Source organism: Gymnodraco acuticeps, unplaced genomic scaffold (genome assembly GCF_902827175.1).
Source record: "Gymnodraco acuticeps unplaced genomic scaffold, fGymAcu1.1, whole genome shotgun sequence".
Lineage (NCBI taxonomy): Eukaryota > Metazoa > Chordata > Actinopteri > Perciformes > Bathydraconidae > Gymnodraco > Gymnodraco acuticeps.
In genome coordinates, this window is record NW_022992206.1 from 864234 (window position 1) to 886014 (window position 21781).

At 45.7% G+C, this 21781-nt stretch overlaps 1 protein-coding gene across 1 annotated transcript in view; it reads right to left on the reverse strand.

Moving 5' to 3' along the window:
- Window positions 1-21241, reverse strand: part of pacsin1b (protein kinase C and casein kinase substrate in neurons 1b) — a 40005-nt gene extending 18764 nt beyond the window's left edge. Inside the window, exon 1 of the mRNA XM_034205812.1 lies at window positions 21104-21241. The gene's annotated coding sequence lies outside the window, so the exon portion shown is untranslated. The remainder of the gene's footprint in view (window positions 1-21103) is intronic.
- Between the last annotated feature and the right edge of the window lie 540 nt (window positions 21242-21781).

Genomic DNA, 21781 nt, shown 5'->3' on the forward strand with positions numbered 1-21781 from the left:
ACATGAAATATGTCAGTAAATACTAGGGATGGGAACGATTAATCGAATATTCGAAATTATTCAGGTGTTCAAATATGAGAATATGAGTTGTGAATATTTTTATTGTAATTTTGTTTTTTGGGAGGGGTGCCTAAGTTGATTACATATGATCAAATGGAATAATTCAATGTATACGACAGTGCCATAGCTAAGTGTATAAAGGTGTGTGTTGCTCCGCTCACCGGTCCCTCACAGCAGGCAGAGCTGCAGGTGCTGATCTCCCTCTCTCGCATCCGGTTATACTTCACTCGCGTTTATGTCCAAATCCATCAGATCTAGCTAGTTCTAGCTAATGATATGGCTGCTGCCCCTCCCTACTCGTCGCAGATCACGCAGACTCAAACCTCATCTTATGCCCACATACCGGTCTTCTCTACAGCTGGCCTGATTGTGAACCGCCTCTCCCCTGAGTAGACATGCTCATATTCTTAAACAAGAATGAGTATTGAATAGCTGCATTCTGTGCATAGGCCCTGTTATAGGTTGTTGATCTCTGTTGTAATAGGGTTACGTTACCCTAACCCGTTATGTTGTTCGTGTATGATCGCTTTTTCATTTAAAAACTAAGTTATATTTTAAGCATGAAAGCTGTAGGCTATAGCTGTCAACTGTTCAAACTGTGATCACCAGGTCAATACATTTGACAAATTCCACTTGGTTTCTATACTTATTTGAACATGTATTTATTTATTTTCGTCAACATTTTCCCCCCATTTTTTTTTTTTTTTTTAATAGGATATGTACATTTCGGTTAATTGGTTAACAGTTTTTTTGGTGGTTGAATATTCCAATATACATTTGCTTTCAAATTCCCATCCCTAGTAAATACCCCACTTGTAATTGTCCAAAGATGTTATATGTTGTACATACAGCAGTTGCTAACAAGTGACATAATGAGACTACTAAACGTGATGCCAAACATTAGCCGCCTTTAGCTTAGCGGTGGTGACATAGTTTGTTTGTAGCCTAACGTTAGCATTTGGCATTGCATTTACGCATCAAAAATCATAAAGTGGTGTTAATATGTGGAAGTGTTTCTGAAGAACAAAATGTGTGAGTATAATAAACGTGTGTTTGCCACAGATTCTTTTTTATCTGCAATATTCTGAAATCTAATGGAAAATCCATTCACTTTTTGTCAAGGGATCGCTTGCAAAGCTAATTTCTGTCAACCTACAAAAATATGTAAGTGCTGCACCACTTTATACTCCCAAAATGAATGGAAGTTATCCTTAGAGGAAATGCATCTAAACAATTAGACAAAGCTGTTTTGGAATAAAAGGAACGAGTGTCCAATGATAATAGACAGCTTCCCACTGAAGCAGGTAAAACATCCGCACACAGCAGAGGATCAAAACTTGCCTGAAATACTTGTAGCCATGAAAGGCTCAGATGAAGCCAGATTTCAAACCCCACACACACAGGCAGATGTTCGTTCCCCCTATATTAGGTGCCATCTGTGTATCATCTAATCATGATGTCCCCGCGGGGCCCACTCCATTTGACCCTGGTGTTCCATCCCATTAATGCAGGAAGTAATATACGACCTCTGTGCTGGCAGCAGAAGATCCAACAGGACAGCAGGCCTGGTCTTATAAAAGACAATCTCATAATTGAGACTGTTTCTGTCCTGTGGTTTGACAACAGCAAACATCAAGAGGTCGTGACTCAATGAGCCCCCCCCCCCCCCATTGAAGATTAAAAGATTATTGAAATGATCTGTATTATTCGCATTTATTCAATTAGTTCATTTTTGCAGTTTCTCTGCAGCGTCAGCTCAACACTTCTAACTAAATTCTGTCGAAAAAAATAACATCATTTTGTAATGTTAACAACAAGATATAACGTTTCAAATAATGAGCTTTGGAGGTGCTGGTAATCACATTTCTTTCAAATATGTTGGACAGAGCCAGCTGTGTCTTCATGCTTTCAGCTTTTATGGTAAGCTAAACTAATGTCTCCTGACTCTTTACATTTTACGAACAGATGAGAGTGGTATTATCTTCTATTATCACTTTCAGAGCAAGCTTTTATTGTTCTAAAACGGTTCCATTAAATATTACAACAAGTAAATAGCTAAATCCACCCTTTTTTGGCTTTGGTTTCCTTGACCATTACTTCCTTTTTTTTTTAAGAAAGATGAAAGAACAAGTTTAAGAACCTGAGAGAGCATTCAATCCAGTGCTTGAATTGGAATGAAAAAGGTGCCAGTACTCTAAAATCAGCAACTTTTTCAAGTCAATTTTATATATACAGCCCACAAACAAGAATTTGGCTACTATAATGCTGGTGGGTTTGTCTCTTTACTACTGTATATTTTAGAAAGGTTCACTGTACTTAACATTTTTTATGATAGGCAGCGGATATGGCTAAAGCCCAGTAAGGTCAATATTAACTGAAAATATAGCAATCAAAGTCTAGATCTTCTGCTGAAGACACATGAAGCAGAGACCTTTCAGGTGAGAGCCCCTCTGGTGGTGTTCAACATTAATGACAAGGAAACAAAGCTCTGGTCAGAAGCATTTTTTATAAAAAGCTTTAACAAAATTAAGTATTTCTGTACATTTTGAATGCAATCTAACTTTCCAACTCAGAAAACGAAAAACGAAAAAGTGCCAAAAGTCTTCTCACATGGCTGAGCTGCTTTGCAATATACTTCACCACTGAAGAATACAAATATGTATAAAGTAAACTATGATGCAATCTAACTTTCCAACTCAGAAAAATGATAAAGAGCATGAACAAAGAACATGTAAAAACAAATGCAAAATTTGCACAATCTAAAATGAGAAACTGTAACTGCAAGTAACAAAGTCTGAGCCATGGTAAAGAGTTACATTGAACACCAAGCTGATCAGATAACTCCCTGGTTGGTCTGAAGTCCTTCTATCTCCAGGATCTGTACAAATCGGCACATTATGCCAAAAGTCTTCTCACTGGGTGAGCTGCTTTGCAATATACTTCACATTGTTAGAAAAGGCTCCAGAAGGCCTTGGGGACATCAGTATCAGGGGCTGGAGCTGGACAGGCTCTTTCATCAGCACTTCTCCTTCCCTTTGCCAGCCAGGACCTCACATACTGTTCCGGATTGAACTGTCCTAGTGATGGTCCATTACATTTAATGAAAACCAGGCTGGACAGTCGGCTGACAGAGAGAGCATTCCTTTTTGCAGTAAGGATATCGTTCATGCAGCTGAATGCCCGCTCACACTCACTAGTGGAGACAGCGATGGTTCGGACTGCTTTCAGTAGAGGCGCCATGGCAGCAGGTGTACGGGATGCCCTGGTTTCCTTGTATTCGCGAAAGCCCTGAACAGTCTCTCTTCTGTCCACTTTCAGCACTTCGCACAAACGTAGCACCTCTACGTCCCCATACTGTACGTCTAACTCCTCTTCAGGCCAACTTCCAGGATGGATAACTTTCATGTCCTGGATTAGCTGATTGTCCCGGGCCTCCCGGCCATGTAATGGGATTTCTCTTGTGCTGACATGAGAGGAGGTTGTGGAAGTCATTCTGTGTCTCAGATTCTCTACCATACTGCGGAAAAACTGACCTGCATGAATCTGTACAAGCCTGCCATTCTCACGCAGGGCAACACCCTTGAAGGACTTCTCAGCTAGAGCTGTATGAACTGTAGTCATGTGTGGGCCAGGCATGGTGACCATGGATTCAAAAACTCGTATTTCTCGAGTTAAGAGCCTATCTGCTGTAGGCAGTGTCATCTCTCTTTTTCGGAGTTGCCGAGAGAGGTCGCTGAGCTCTGTGAGCGCATCGTACATCAGTCCCAGATTGCTGACAAACGTTGCAGATGTGAGCACATCATCCAGGCCCTTGTACTTTGCTCTGTCTCTGGAATCCCTGCTCGTGTCGTTTGCAGCATTTGTGAAGTGATCATGAAGCACTCGGTAGTTTTCCCAGACTGCTCTGACGCTCCTTTCACTTGAAGCCACCCAGCGGATGGACAAAACACGCCCTATCACCAGGAGACGCTGTCCGACTGCTTGCGCACACTGCGCTAACTGCCTCTGATTTTTGGGGGAGGCATGGAACAAGGAATAGAGTTTGTCAAAAAAGATCTGGAAATGATTGAGCCCTGAGACCTCCTTGACCACATCCCCAACTGCCAGCTCTAGACGATGATTGGAGCAGTGCCACACAAACAGGCTTGGGAATTTACTACACAACTGGGTAGCAACGCCTGTTCTCTTCCCTAGCATGACTGAAGCCCCATCACATGCAAAAGAAACGAAACACTGACCTAAAAAGTCCTCGTTAAAATCTCTTCCAAGACACTCCATTAACGCCTTTGTGATGTCATCAGCCGTTGTTCCATCCAACTCGATCAGCTCCCAAAAAAACGTTTCGGGCTCAGCATCAGCTAATGCTGAGCGTAGACACACAACAAGCACCGTTTTACCACTAATAGTGGTAGATTCATCGACCAAAACACAGAGTTTTCTTTGGTTTTCTGTAATGTCTTTTGCCATTTTTTTCTTCAGCTCATGAGCTATGTGGTCGATGATTTCGCCACAGGTTTTATTGGAGTGCAAAACCCTGCCCACTTTCAGCCCATTCATTTTCTGTACATTCAAATCAATTGGCATGTCTGTGAATGGCCGGCTATGTTTGCCAATTTTATATGCCGTTCGAAAAACTCTGATAGTGGTGTCTAATTCAGATGTATGCATAGACTGCACTTGATGTTGAATAGTTTCACGTGAAGCAGATGTAAGGATGTCAGCAGCTTTTACATGGGCTTGTGATTCTTTATGTTCTTTGATTTTTTTTCTCAGGCTAGCTTGTTGTTTGCCCTTGTCAACACCGAATGAGACACTGCACACTCACCCCATTCAGTTGACAGTTTCAGTCCTTGTCCAGTGTGTATTCCCAAAGATTTGACATCTCTGCATATCCGACATCCTAGCTTCTTATCTTTAAGAAGGAGCCATGCATTGGTCTTGCAAAAATATTGCACCTGGTCCGTTGTCCAGCAGTCAGGTGCATCGCTTTGCCCGGTATTGGTGGTGGCAGTTGCGCCAGCAGCAGCTAACTTTAGAGGCTCTGGAGGAGGCGGCGGAGCTAGTGCTAATGCTAATGCACTAGAACTTGGAGCAGGAGGATCAACCAAAGAAAGCTCCCCATCAGACACAATTTCCAACACAGGCACAGCATTCTCTGTATTTGAAGTTTCTTCCGGCGACAACCGCTGTCTTTTTGTACTTTTATTAATCCACGCTAACATTTTAGAAATGCTAATTTGTGACGTGACTTGCTTTCCTTCTCTCGGGGGCGTGCCTGCTCTGTTCTATCACTCTACATAGCCACCCACTGGGTGGGAGTTGCACTGCATAAACACAACATACGTGCATCTAGGTATGTAAATTGTAAAGCATTAAAACATGGTTTTACTAACAGTTTTCAGTATGTTGTTACTTCGGCATTATTATTATTATTATTATTTTGAAACGTGTATTACTATTAAATCACGGTCAAATAGGTTAATTTTGACATAGTCGTTTCCACCACAGTATTTACATGGATAAGATAAGCCCCGCCCCCTCTCCAGCACGTTCTGTTTGAATGACAGGAGTAAACAGCTGACAGCCGCTGTGAAACTCCAGCGGTTAGAGCGATGAGAATGTCCGTTCGGCACCTCATGACGCATCTACTGAGTACCGGGCGGCTGTATATATATATATATGGATGTATAATAAGAACGGCGGGAGAGTGTTGAGTACTGGCACGGTGCATGAGTACCGGAGTACCGCCAGCATGCCGGTACTGAGCAAGAAGTGCCGGTACTCCATGGGTCAGAACCAGAAGTGCCGGTACTGCGTACCGGTGAGTACCGGCCCAATTCCAGCACTGATTCAATCCCAACCGTAAGTATAGAAAGATGTCAGTCTTAAGGCCCGGACACACCAAGCTGACACCAAAGAACTGACACAGACGGACCCCCGACTGTTGCCTCGCGTCTCTGCGTCTTGGCCATGTGTCGCACTGGAACACACCGCAAAGACTTCAGCAACGGCCAAAAAGCACGTACGAACTGCGCATGCGTGAGTGGCAATAACTCTCCTTACCAGCAGGCGGCGGTAGTGTGTATTCATCATTCAAAAGAGGCAACAACCGGAAGACAGACTGCGTGATAACCGAGAGAAGAAGAACAGACTGCGTGATATAAACAAACAACAAATAGCGTGTGCGTTCCATTTTCACTCTACAGTGAGAAGCTCATGGGGCTTTCCCGAACCTGTGTCGAGAGCTGGAGTTAAATGAAATCTCAGATTTGCCTTAATAGTTCCGTTTTGCTTCTCATGCACTGATTCGCTAGCTGAACAGCCAATCACAGTGATTTATTTTGCCGATTGCCTTTGGCCGAAAAGGCGTCGGCATGGCTGAAAAGACACAACGGTGCGGGACACACCAATCTGAGGGCGTGTCGACGCTCATCGTTGGCCTGACGCCCACCGACGGCCAAAATCGGCTTGGTGTGTCCGGGGGTGTTTCTCAATTTCGAGTAAAGCTGCTCCAGAGCCACTATTTCAAGCATACTACGTAATCGAGTGCCGCCGAAGTACTGTTCCAATGTCCAGCATATTTGGAATTCTACCGAGCCCGGCGTACTTCGTTTGGAGAAATTTCGAGGCTGCACATGTGTAGACTCCGCGGTCTTAAAATCCCCACAATGCTTTGCGCACGCACCAATTTCCCCAAATCTGTGGTGGAAAATGTAAGGTGGGGCCTCTCATATGACGCACACCTGTACACTTGCTCGCCTGTTCCACTCTTCGTTTTCCGAATGCCAGGAAGTATTCTTGCTTCTGAAGCAAGACGATCGGAAGACAGAAACACCCCGGGCCTTTACACAAAGTTTGATAATGGAGTGAAGAAGCGTTTCCACCAGGGGGGCGTCTTGCCGTCATTTGATAAAAAATATTAATAATTCGAGAGAAGATCGAGAGTTTTTATCACTTGAAATAACGAAAAGGAAAAAGGACAAGGACATCCCTCTGTTGGAGGGGCAAAGGAGTGTGGTGGGATTCTTTTCGGAGTATTGAAGATCGTTTCCCCGACATCGGCGGTGCCTGCTACAGCACAACACGGAACGTGCGCGACTTGGACGCGATGAGCGGTGCTAGTGAAGCACGGGCGTGAGCTGCGAGCACCAGAGCCTCGCAGCGGCAAAACTGAGGCTCCGTGGTAAACTGTGGTAACATGAAGAGACGTTTGGGAGCCTTTTGGGAGCCGAAACAGCCGGCGCTTTAATGCCCCTTTCACACCAGCGCTTTTTCAGCTCCGGCTCGGAGCTGGAGCCTGAAAAGCGCCGGTTTTTCCTGTTCACACCGCAGCGGCGCCGGCTCTTAGCTCCGGAATCCGGTTCACTTCCAGCTCCAAAAAATTGTCGGTCTAGAGGCAAGAGCTTCGGAGCTAAGAGGTGGCGTGGCTTACGTCTCTCTTACGTCGAGGCGTGCAGGAAACTAAACCCACCTCCCCTGAACATGGGTCGACTGTCATGCCTGCCTATAAGCAGTAGTGCTTATAAACACACTTTATAAAGTCAGGCAACACTAACCAGTCTTCATGTGATTCTGTTTATTTGTACCTTACTTTGACCATCCGTTCACTGTTATTGATCATTGTGGAGAGAGGCAGACGTGTTGTTTTGTATTATAGCAGCTATCGGATGGAATCAATACATGGGCTGCACAGGTTGTCGTGTCCGACTATCACAAGTAGAATCATAATAAAAATACGCCGGTAAAATGTGCCTGTAGAAAACGGTTTATGCCACAATAGGATAGCAATAGCAAGTAGTCAGTTTAGCTTCGGTTGCTATGCTAACATCACCCATTTTATACCAGAGAAACTTTCATAACAGCGTTGTGATACCAAACAGCGTCAATTCAGACTGACACACATTCACTTAGGCTAAGGGGAACTGGGGATATGTATCAGCTGCTTGTGTGAGTCGGACAGTGAATACTTTAGAGCGGCCGCAGCATTGTGAGCTAACCGGGAGCTAACGGAGGAGAATAAACTCCCGTGGAAGAGCAGCCAACACTGCAGCGGTCGGTAAATGCTGCAGAAACACATTAATAAACAATCACTAAGCCACCAGGGTGGGTGGAGGGGGTCAGGAGGACGGGACTGAACTGACCGCCCAGGGGCACGGCAGAGGACCAGGAAGGGGTCTCGGGCGGACGGCCCGGGGGCAAGGCAGAGTCCAAAAAGGGGAATTCAGGCGGACGGCCCGGGGGCAAGGCAGAGGACCAGGAAGGGGTCTCGGGCGGACGGCCCGGGGGCAAGGCAGAGTCCAAAAAGGGGGACTCGGGCGGACGGCCCGGGGGCAAGACAGAGTCCAAGGTGAGGACCATGGAGGGGCAAAGGCAGCGGCAGGAAGAGTCAGGGGGCCGGGCCCGAGGGCGAGGACCGCGGCACTCAGGGGGCCGGGCTCGAGGGCGAAGACCGCGGCTCTCAGGGGGCCGGGCTCGAGGGCGAAGACCGCGACTCTCAGGGGGCCGGGCTCGAGGGCGAAGACCGGACAGCTCAGGAGGCCGGGCAGGAGCCGGTGTCGACCGGACAGGATCCGGAGCCGGTGGGACAGGTGTCGGCAAGATTCCCCACGGAAGAGGACCAGGAGTTGGCAGGACCCCCGGCAGAAGCGCAGTCGGCGGGACCCCCAACGGGACAGGACATAGGGTTGGCAGGACCCCCGGCAGGAGGGCAGTCGGCGGGACCCCCAACGGGACAGGACACAGGATTGGCAGGACCCCCGGCAGGAGCGCAGTCGGTGGGACCTCCAACGGGACAGGACATAGGGTTGGCAGGACCCCCGGCAGAAGAGCAGTCTGCGGGACCTCCAACGGGACAAGACATGGAGTTGGCAGGACCCCCGGCAGAAGAGTAGTCTGCTGGACCTCCAACGGGACAAAGCATGGAGTTGGCAGGACCCCCGGCAGAAGAGTAGTCTGCGGGACCTCCAACGGCACAGGACCTGGAGCTGGCAGGACCCCCGGCAGAAGAGCAGTCCGCGGGACCTCCAACGGCACAGGACATGGGGTTGGCAGGCCCCCCGGCAGAAGAGTAGTCTGCGGGACCTCCAACGGCACAGGACATGGAATTGGCAGGACCCCCGGCAGAAGAGCAGTCTGCGGGACCTCCAACGGCACAGGACATGGGGTTGGCAGGACCCCTGGCAGAAGAGTAGTCTGCGGGACCTCCAACGGCACAGGACATGGAATTGGCAGGACCCCCGGCAGAAGAGCAGTCCGCGGGACCTCCAACGGCACAGGACATGGGGTTGGCAGGACCCCCGGCAGAAGAGTAGTCTGCGGGACCTCCAACGGCACAGGACATGGGGTTGGCAGGACCCCCGGCAGAAGAGCAGTCTGTGGGACCTCCAACGGCACAGGACATGGGGTTGGCAGGACCCCTGGCAGAAGAGTAGTCGGTGGGACCTCCAACGAGACAGGACAAGGAGCTGGCAGGACCCCCGGCAGGAGAGTAGACGGCGGAACCTCCAAGGGGACAGGACAAAGGGTTGGCAGGACCCTCGGCAGGAGAGTAGTCGGCGGGGCCTCCAACGGCACAGGACAAAGGGTTGGCAGGACCCCCGGCAGGAGAGTAGTCGGCGGGACCTCCAACGAGACAGGACAAGGAGCTGGCAGGACCCCCGGCAGGAGAGTAGACGGCGGGACCTCCAAGGGGACAGGACAAAGGGTTGGCAGGACCCCCGGCAGGAGAGTAGTCGGCGGGGGCCTCCACGGCACAGGACAAAGGGTTGGCAGGACCCCCGGCAGGAGAGTAGACGGCGGGACCTCCAACGAGACAGGACAAAGGGTTGGCAGGACCCCCGGCAGGAGAGTAGATGGCGGGCCCTCCAACGGGACAGGACAGGGTTGGCAGGACCCCCGGCAGAGAGTAGTCTGCGGGACCTCCAACGGACAGGACAGGGTTGGCAGGACCCCCGGCAGAAGAGTAGTCTGCGGGACCTCCAACGGCACAGGACATGGGTTGGCAGGACCCCCGGCAGGAGTAGTCCTGGGGACCTCCAACGGACAGGACAGGGTTGGCAGGACCCCCGGCAGAAGAGTAGTCGCGGGACCTCCAACGGCACAGGACAGGGTTGGCAGGACCCCCGGCAGGAGAGTAGTCGGCGGGACCTCCAACGGACAGGACAGGGTTGGCAGGACCCCGGCAGGAGAGTAGTCGGCGGACCTCCAACGAGACAGGACAAGGGTTGGCAGGACCCCCGGCAGGAGTAGTAGCGGGGGACCTCCAACGGACAGGACAAAGGGTTGGCAGGACCCCCGGCAGGAGAGTAGTCGGGGGCCTCCAACGGACAGGACAAAGGGTTGGCAGGACCCCCGGCAGGAGAGTAGACGGCGGGGCCTCCAACGGGACAGGACAAAGGGTTGGCAGGACCCCCGGCAGGAGAGTAGATGGCGGGACCTCCAACGGGACAGGACAAAGGGTTGGCAGGACCCCCGGCAGAAGAGCAGTCTGCGGGACCTCCAACGGAACAGGACATGGGGTTGGTAGGACCCCCCGGCAGGTGAGTAATCAACGGGGCCTCCAACGAGAACAGGACAAAGGGTTGGCAGGACCCCCGGCAGGAGAGTAGAACGGCGGGACCTCCAACAGGACAGGACAAAGGGTTGGCAGGACCCCCGACAGAAGAGTAGTCGGCGAGGCCTCCAACGGCACAGGACAAAGGGTTGGCAGGACCTCCGGCAGGAGAGTAGTCGGCGGGGCCTCCAACGGGACAGGACAAAGGGTTGGCAGGACCCCCGGCAGGAGAGTAGTCGGCGGGACCTCCAATGGGACAGTACATGGATTGGTAGGACCCCCGGCAGAGGAGTAGTTGACGGGGCCTCCAACGGGACAGTACTTGGAGTTGGCAGAACCCCCAGCGGAACCTCCAACGGACCAGGACATTGGGTCGGGACTTGAGACGTGACTCAAGGGGGAACTCGAGAGGGGAACCAAGGGGGAACTCGAGAGGGGACTCGAGAGGAGACTCGAGAGGCGAACTAGAGAGGGGACTCCTGAGGGGACCAGAGGAGGAACCAGAGGAGGAACTAGAGGAGGGAACTCGAAAGGGGACTTGAGAGGGGAACTAGAGAGGGGACTTAAGGAGGGACTAGTGGAGGGACTAAAGGAGGGACTAAAGGAGGGACTAAAGGAGAGACTAGAGGAGGGAACTCGAGAGGGAACTGGAGAGGGGACTCGAGAGGGAACTGGAGAGGGGATTCGAGAGGGAACTTGAGAGGGAACTGGAGATGGGTCTAGAGAAGTGACCTGAGGAGGGACTAGGGAAAGGACTAGAGAAGGGAACTCGAGAGGGGACTCGAGAGGGGAACTAGAGAGGGGACTCGAGGAGGGACTAGTGGAGGGACTAGAGAAGGGACTAAAGGAGGGACTAAAGGAGAGACTAGAGGAGGGAACTCGAGAGGGAACTGGAGAGGGGACTCGAGAGGGAACTTGAGAGGGAACTGGAGATGGGTCTAGAGAAGTGACCTGAGGAGGGACTAGGGAAAGGACTAGAGAAGGGAACTCGAGAGGGGACTCGAGAGGGGAACTAGAGAGGGGACTCGAGGAGGGACTAAAGGAGGGGACTGGAGAGGGGACTGGAGATGGGACAAGAGATGGGACTAGAGATGGGATTAGAGATGAGACAAGGGAATTGACTAGAGGAGGGACTTGAGTAGGGACTAGAGAAGGGACTAGAGAGGGGACTAGAGGAGGGACTTGAGATTGAACTCGAGAGGTGACTCGAGAAGAGACTAGAGAAGGAACTTGAGAGGAAACTGGAGAGGGGACTAGAGAGGTGACTAAAGGGGAAACTGGAGAAGGGACTAGGGAAGTGACTAGCGGAGGTACTTGAGAAAGGACTTGAGAAAGGAATTGAGTAGGGACTAGAGAAGTGACTAGAGAAGGGACTAGGAAAGTGACCTGAGGAGGAACTAGGGAAGGGACTAGAGAAGGGACTATAGGCAGCTGGGGCCAGAACTGGGGCTGAAACCATGGCTGCTGGGGTCTGTACTAGGTCTGGAACCATGGCCGGAAACATGGCTGCTGGTTCCTGTACTGGGGCTGTAACCATGGCTGCTGGGGGCTGAACTGGTTCTGGAACCCTGGCCCTTTGGGCTCGTGCTGCCAACCTGGCCTTGCGACTCCTTCCTTTAGGAGCCGTTTGGAGGCTCCGTGGACCTCCAAAGGCCAGACGAGTACCAGCTAATGGCTCCTGGACAGTAGCAAACACTGGGTGAGAAGCAGGGGCTGACGCCAGACGGACCACACCAATGCGTGTGGTATCAAAACGGGAGTTGGGAGGCCTGGGGCTGTCAGGCAGGGGATAACACACCGTGAGAAAATCCAAAATCTTGCCCGATAAGAACTTACCCAAGCCTGGCTTCTCCATCGTAATCCGGCGTGCCTCTGCCAGAACAGCCTCTCGCTGCTGAACCCTGGACGCTCCCAACCATCGATACGAGCAGTCATCCAAAGCAAAGGAAAACTCCAATAGCTCCTGCTCAAAGGGATCTGCTGGGCCCATATTTATGGTCGGGTTGTAATGTTACGGTGTGCAGGAAGCAGGACCCAAATGCAGATTTAAGTGACAAAATAATTCCTTTATTTCAAGGCTACAAATCTCCAGACAGAACAGAACACTCACCGCAGTTTACTCACAACACAAGACAACCCAACGAAGAGAGACAGAAAACCCAGAACTTAAATACACCCAGGACTAATCACATAAACACGAGACAGGTGAGGAGGGAGGAGAAAACACAGAGGTACCAGGTGAACACAATCGGGGAGGGAAACAGACAGAAAGCAAACAGGCAGGAAACGGGGGTGAACACTTTACAAAATAAAACAGGAAACCCAAAGATAGAAAAAGGCAAGAAAAACACCAACACAGACAGATCCTAACACCCTCTCATACAACCAACCAAACATATTTGCCTATTTTCTGCAACGCTGCTACTTTTCTGCCCCCTGACCACCCAGCATCCACCTGTATTAGGGCTGCACGATATATCGTGCAGCCCTAACCTGTATGCACCGGGGGATTGTTATGAAATCATCACAACTCAATGTTCTATGTAAAAACATTTGCAGGGATTAATGAGACGCCTAACTCAAACTATACTGCTGTTAATAAATATATTAAACGTGAGTTGTCTGCCTGAAATAATATAATCTTAATCTAACTTTTGTTGCTCAACCTGCACAACATCTCATTCCAATGAATTCATGAAAATCCAATGAAATTCACTCAATCAACATTTTTGATTGAAGCCCCTAAGCTTTTGCATTCAAAGAGTGCACACGCTGAGGCTTATACTGGGCAGGAAGACTGAAGAGACTCATTCAAAGAAGTGCAGGTGCTAAAAGCTATGAGAGCTAAACACACACAGACGTACTCACTCACACACAAAAAGCCTCTGTTGTGGTTGTCATGAATGGGAACTATTCCGGGGGATGGAAGTGAGATCTTCTGAGAGGAAACATCAGTGATGCAGTCAGTGTGTAGGCGGCTGGTTAGTCAGCACAGCTTTCCAGGTATAAATATTGCCATTTCAACACTCCGCCAACCTAAAATGAATTTAAAACCATGATTTTGATTACATTAAATATCCTTTAATTGAAACTTCCACTATGGGTATTTGCTGCTGTTCTTTATATGATATGAAAAAAATAAAATAAAGACAAATAAAGGGAAAACTAAATAAATAACTTCTTAAAGCCCATCAAGTAGTTTTTTTTATGAAATTGTAACAAGCCTTTTTCACTATTATCTGACATTTTAGGGACCACATGGCCCATACATTAATTAAGAAAATAATCTGTATATTATTTAATAATGACAATAACAGTGAGTTGCAGCCCTTCTTCAAACATGCACTTACAGACGCCATCTTTCACAAAACCAGTCACCATGGTAACAACAAGCACTTCTCGCATCCTGCTCCTGTGGGTCCGAAGCACTTCACCGACACTATAAATCTGACTTGCTGGAGCCTCAGAGGAGCGGGGCGAACCTGCAGCCAGCAGCCTCTAGTAGCATCTTCTTGTTCCTCTTAAGCTGTGAGATGCTTTTGGAAAGTACCCTCCACAGCTGAGAAGCCCCAGAGATACAAAGGGATGCATTATTAGGCGCTTGGGAAAGCATGCACATCACATGATGCATACTTATCGCACAGCACTTACTCTTTGAGAGTCTCATGAGTAGAGAAACACGGATGAATAACATCAAACTAGCTCTGAAAGCAGTCCTTCAGTCATGCAACAATTGATATAAGTCTTTTGTGACACGTTGAAGCAAGATGAAACCTCAGCTCAGAGCATTAGTGTAGTGGTGAGCAGTTAAAGGTCCCATGTCATGGCCATTTCTACTGATCATAATTCCATTGTTGAGGTCTACTAGAATAGATTTATATTGTTCAATTTTCCAAACTCACATTGGTTTCTCATACAGCATCTCTGTAAAGTATATACCCTGTGAGCCCAGTGTGCTCTGATTGGTCGGAACGTTGCGAGGCTCGTTGCCGCTCGTTGCTGCTGCGAACTGCTGCGAGGAGCGGACAGGTTTCCAGGTCAGCGATACAGCGAGAACAAGCGAAACTCATCCTGAGCACACACAAACACTCACAGCCGAAGTAAAAACAATAAGTGTGGCTTGATATTGAGTAAGAAAAAGGTTTATAACGCTGTGAGCATGGGTCTGCGGAGAGCATTTCTCCGAGATCCCAACTCGTCTATTACCAGCGTTCAGGGAGCTCTATGCAAGTCAATGGGGACTCCCTTAGTTAGCCAAGGGATCCTGGTGTGTGAGGTGCTCCGCGGATTGGTCCATTTGGGCCAATCCGGTCATTTGTTGTTGATTTAGGTATTCACACGTCACTGAACCCAGGAAGAAAACAATGGAAAAAGAGAAATCTCCAACGAGGCGTTCTGGGGCAGCATAGACAGGTCTTTTCTGTGTTAGAGTTTTACTCGCTACAGGGTGTACTTTGAGGGTTAGTGACTCTTCAGACCGTTTACATGCAGAAAAACCTTCACAAGGGGACGGGTAATAACCGGAAAAGCATGACATGGGCCCTTTAAACAAATACAGATTGTTCCTTATAAAATAGTTTGTTTTCAAGGAGTAAAGTCAGAAAAAGTCAATATAATTTGGTATTTATTTGTCTCTTGATCCTTTAGATTGATCTTGGGGCGGTCTGAGGCCATTAACCCTCAGGTTAGGAACCTATATGATCCTTATCGAGGGCTGGCACTGATGACTATTATAACATTCATGAATGTAGATTATATGTACATTTCTTATGAATCAATTTATTGTTTTGTAAATAAAGAGAAAATGTGCATAACAGTATTCAATATATTCAGGCCCAATTAAATGTCTTATTTTGTAAAACACCAAAAACAACAACATTTCGGGGCAGCTGAGACAAACTAAATGTGGCCTTTTACCTTGTAAATTATTTAAACAATTAACAGATTATCACTGTAGTTGCTAATTATGTTGTGCAAATCAACTTATCGATGTATTGACTATGTACATAATTACTCAGAAATGCTTGTTGTTAACCCAACAATCCAAAGTTCCCAAAAGACGCAGAAAAGCAGAAAATCCTCACAAGAAGGAACCTGAAACTAAATAACAATAACAATGACTTTTTGTTTGAGATATGACTTCAAACAATCAACCGTTTTTGGTCGTTCATCCATCCATTATTACTTTCTATTTTACAAGGGAATATATTGTTTACATCGTGAGAGTGACTTCCCCGAGCAGAGTGGATGCAGCTCTGGATATAAGAGCTGCATGAAGCTGCTGATCTGCACTGTGCAGCCTGCTGGTTTTCTGCTGATTCAGCACCAGGCTCCGTGCAACAGAGTCAGACAGTATAGACACAACGGGAGATTTATAGTTAACGTCTGGAAAGATGCTACCAAACACCTCAAACGGATAAAGAAACAATAGAGTGAAAACTGAATCTTTTTGAGAACTTCTAACCAACACAGTTGCCAAAATAGACAAATGCTGTGTGAAATAGTGAGCAACAGCACTTTACTCCATTATATATTAATCATTTCAGTTTTTTAAATAATAAAAACCTCCAAACGTTCATGTCAGTGATCAGTAAACACATCAATAAAATGCAACTCATCGCAGTATTGTGATAGTTTAGGCTACATGACATGGACACTACTTTCTTTATAAACTAAATAGCTAAGTTAATCATTTTTGACAAACTGTTAATGCAATGACTAAAACAACTTAAAATAATAATTTAAACTCGAGAATGCAATTCCTGAAGAAATTGCTAGTGGGAATGCTTTATGCTGAAAATCTTACGCTAAACTGCTATGCTGAAATGTAATGTGTAAGAAGAAAGTGAAGAATTTAGAATGAAATGATACATGAACACTGGGGGCTTGAATGTGTGATGAGAGAAGAAAAGAAAGTAAAAAGGCTTGGAAAAGCAGCAGAATATTTGAACTGCAAACTTCTGAACTAACTTGATGGCGAATGATCTGTCGCCATGGCAATGGCATTTGATGACATCCCATAATACGCTTAGATGCGTTGATGGCTGCATCGTTACCAAACCTGTGAAGTTTTGGGCTGTTTGGAGTATTTTCACTGAAGTTATGAGAAAACTGTGTTTCAAGGCGAGCATTGTGTTGCCATGGCAACGGCATTTGAAGAAATCTCAAAACTGTCCCGTAGATGTCTTCACGGCTGGACTGTTAGCACACATGTGAAGTTTGAGCACTTTTTGAACATTTTTATAGGAGTTATAGCGACATCATGTTTTATGGCGAGGGATGCGTTTCCATCGAAAAGGCATATGATGAAACCACATAATTGACGTAGAGCTGTTGAGGGCTGGACCGGTGATATACAAGTAAAGATTGGGGGACGATTGGACCGTGTCCATTGGACTTACAGCGACATCGTGTTTCATGGCAAGTTGTCTGTTGCCATGGCAACGGCATTTGATGACACCCCATACTACGCTTAGATGCGTTGATGGCTGCATCGTTACCAAACCTGTGAAGTTCTGGGATGTTTGGAGTATTTTCACTGAAGTTATGAGAAAACTGTGTTTCAAGGTGAGCATTGTGTTGCCATGGCAATGGCATTTGAAGAAATCTCAAAACTGTCCCGTAGATGTCTTCACGGCTGGACTGTTAGCACACTGCTATCTGAAGTCTGCTGCTCTGAGCATGTCAGTTGGAGTGATGACATCATCGTGTTCCATTACACAGGTGTTTATATTTGAGCTAACGACGTGTGCAGAGATCAAAGGTTTGCATTGTTCTGAATGAGAGATAAACCTCTTACATGTGAACGTTTTGTGGAAGAACCGTAACAGATATCTGTGAAATTTCAAAATGTGAAGCATGTCAAGGAAGTTGAGTATCTGAAGTGTAATTTTTGTGTACTTTCGGGTTAATAATGTGGCCTTTTTGGCAGTTTAACTAAAGGTGTGCGGCTGCTACCGTGAGGAAATATCAGCCTGAAATTATAATGGGCTTTAATGGAGGCATGTTGAAGAGGCATTTTGTTTAAATATTTTTTGCTTAATTATTTGTCATTTTTCAAGCTACGAGATGTTTTCCTACGTTTTTCATGAACAATTATGTCTCAGGAATGTAGGGTTTGGGAATTATGGCAGTTTTAAAAAAAAATATGAAGGCAAATTTCAAGATTTCCTACCCTGTGACATCACGCACTCTAGGTAATGTTAAAATCTGAAGAAAACCTCTTTAACAAGGTCTGAACAATGTTTAATATCTCTAAAAGTAAGAATCAGATTTAAAAGTTGTTTTACACGAATAATGTCAGAAAGATGTGTAACATTTTAAAGTTGGAATGAGGTTTCTGAGTGAAAGTATGAATAAACAGTTAGCAGTTGAAGTCGCATGAAGATTTGTTGAAGTCTGAAGATTTTCTCCATTGATTTCAATGTTAAAAATGTGATGTATTATGGGATGTATCTCTGGAATTATGAAAGTTATGAATGAGAAAAGTAATAGCCATCGATTCCCGACAGAGCTGAACGTTTTGATGTTTGAACGGAGTTTCTGCGATGTGGAATGTGGGAGAAGAAGCGTGGCAAAATAAGTCGGCGGAATAATAAACTTTTCGTCCGTAGAATAACAGTTAGTTGGAATGCTGTATCAGCATGATTCCCACTAAATTAAGGTGTTGGACTATTGGTTGGGTGATACAAGCAATGTGAGGTTCACGGATATTCTGATTTACACTTTTTATAATGTTCCTAATCTTTCCTATCCTATATAATTTAATGACAAAATAATGTATGAATAAAATATCCAGCAGATTAACCAAAGGTACAATAAAGTGTTAGATGCAGTCCTACAGTATCAAAGTGTATAAGATGATGAAGAAACAGAAGAGGGCACATATCCAACAGTAAGTTCAACTCATAGAAGTAGCTTACGTCATACACGAGCCAAATGTCTGTTAATACATAGAATCAGGTTCATACTGGATTTTCGATTTCCATCACAGAGCTGCCGTCCATCTTTCATAAAACACACAACGATAAATGACATTTATTATGGGCCAAGCCAGGACAACTTATGCAATCGTTATTTCAAGTTTTACAACCCAGTATATATTTCTAGGCCTGGTATGTCATGACAGCGCTGACCTTGCAAAGCCCCGGGACTTGGAGGAAATGTAGCCTGTCTTTCCCCCATGATCCCCTGTGAGGATCCTATCTCAGGCTCCAGTTACCACACAGAGCTCTCCCACCGTCCACTCTCTGAACCCGGTGGAGCAGGACTAACGAGGATCCTTCCATTCATAGGTGGAGATTATTGATTATAGCTGTGTGACATACAGTGGCTTTGAAAAATGCCTTGCTCAGTCATTGGCCAACTTTGAAACTATTTCAACCGATTGTTTTGCGTTTATTCTCAGAGGAAATTATAATTACCTTTGAATTGCATTGATCCAAAACCCAGACATAGATGGTAGGCTTAGGATGTATGAAGCCATATTCTCAGTTACAAAGGCAAAGGGAAAATAATAAGTTCAATTGCTTTCAATCGACTAACGGCAGGCTCGTGAGCACCAGATGTGACATGTCGAGCTTGTAAATGCAAATGGAAAAAAGGAAGCTAACAGTTGTGTCAAAGCCCACTGGGAATACCATACTCAAATCTATAATTATTTATACAGGAAAAAAAGAAAAGAAAGACTTAGGGGTTAGCTAATTAATTACATTAGCAATGACGGCTCATCTGTCATTGCTTCAACAGAAAAAGAGAGGAGGTTAACCGGGGTACGCAAATCAATAAATGCCCCTCATTTGTCACATGAATTAATCCTATTAGACACTCACTCAAAAAAAAGCACTCTTACATTTGTTGATCCACCCATGCCTCCTCCTCTACAAAGACCCTCAGCTATTGTATCTCTATGCAAAACAATAGTTTTTGTTGATGAAATATATGTGATTATTTCTACTAGATACGAAAACTATAAATTATTGATATGTCCAAGTGTATGGTAATCGATGTGTTCCCTCTCTGCATCCAAACGATCCTCTTTAGTAGCTGTGGTTGACGGTTAGAAAGGAGATGCGATCAGTTCTGCGATTGACAAACCACGTAGGAGGCAGAGGATTTCTACTCAGCTTGCTGACAGCAAAAACACACTTATTTTGCTGAGTAACTCATAAATTGTAAAACATTACATTTAGTGTTTGTCAAACTGACAGCGTAGCATCCTAATGAGCAACATTTACAATCATTATAAAACAGAGAAGGCATCAAAACCTCACTTTTGAGAATCTGTGACCAACTTTTTAGGGTTCTTCTTTCTTGGTCACTTTAGCGACTACGCAGTTATTAACATGGTTACCGATGAATGAATGATTATCAACTAGTTCGCTCCCTAAAGGTCAGGTTTATACAAAAATGGATGCTACACTCTCCCAAGTTCAACTCGATAACCTCTTTCGTCAGGAAAATGCCTACTTCGTCAATATCCACACCTCCAATTTGTGACATATTTGCTCCCGTTATATTCTACCCTATTCATTTAACTGACACCGTCATCCAAAGTGACTTACAGAAAGTGCCATCAACAATGGGAATGCTTCGAGTACATAAGCTTCCAATAAGATAAACAATGTAATACATATGGCAACCCTGATATTACAAAATATATTTGAGCAGTGGTTCTTACAAAGAGGTAAACTCAACTTGTTGTGTGAAAACAGTGGAGTGTCCCTTTAAGAAATGAAGAACACAATGTGTTTTGTAATGAAATGACTTCTGTTTAAAGTACTAGGTGATACAGTAATGAAATAAACCTGTACAGATGATAAATGCAGAGCCCTGCTGGAGCCTCCTGAGCTGCTGTGTGATGCGACACAGATCAGAACCGTGGACAGAGATCTCTCTCAGCCTCACAGTGAGGTCAGCAGCTCTGATCTGATCCACCACCAGCTGCTTTCTCATGAGAAATCAAAGAAATGTTCTGGTCTTGGAGAAAGCACAGGATCTCTCCCCAGAGACCATCTTCTTCATTTCTTATTTGACTTCAGAGCTGCCTTCCTGCCCTGTGCTGCAGCTGCTGCTGCTGGGTACTCTGCATTCTCTGCACAGCATCTCATACTAAATGATGTGAAACGCATTATCGTCTGTCAAATTGTTAACATTTGTTAGGCCTTTATCCTAGGTATTTTTCTATTTCTAAATCAGCACAAACAAGACTGGCAGGTGTTCAAGTCACCCTCACTTCAGCTGCAGGTTCACACCATGCAACCAGAGATGCGATAAAGGACTAAAACAATGACTTATCTAAAGAAAACTATTGCTATGAGATTTCATTTACTTTAAGCAAGAGCATCACTGGTTGAAAAACACAATTCCTTCACGATAGCATTTGTAACGATTCAACAATATGAACTATAAATGAAGCTACTTTATGCACAACACACCTAAGCTAGCTGCTGGTAATATATATGCAGTGATGAAATATAATGAATAACGTACCGGAAATGAATTATAATCCAGTTTCTTTGAATGTTTTTAAAATGTAATCATTGTCTTCATCAGCAGTCCGTTGTATCGCCCGTAGATGATGTGTCGCTGAAAGGAGCCGCCAGATGGGGGATGGTCCGGGGGTTTGAGGGAAGCTGCGATAGGAAAAGCGAGACTTCCGGGAAGCTCTTTCAAAATAAACGGTTTACCCGCGAATGATAAAATAAAAGTAAACATTTTTATTTAACAATAAATAAGTAAATGAATAAATGCAACCAAAAAGTTAAAGAAATAACGAATTACAGAATGAATCAAGTGACGAAATAAAATAAGGAAATATAACAGATAAGACTCATTATTAATAAAAAAAATAAAGAAATGACACTCATCTGTTGTACATGTTTTTTTGACCAAGGGAATGTTGCCTTGGTGCCTCCAGAGGAAAAGGTACTTAATAAGGTCTTTAATTTGATTAAGAACAAAACATTGTCAGGTTCAAGTTTATCACATGTAAAGATGTGTTGCTTTTTGTTTGGACAAAGCAAGTAAGTGGTAGCCATTTCCCAGGGAAATTGTAATGTATTTAGGTGGACTGGAGCAACATTTTACTAATCTTACAGTAGTTGCGTTTCACCACTTATTATTCCAAATTTGATGTACAAATATAAATACATAATAAAAAAAAATACA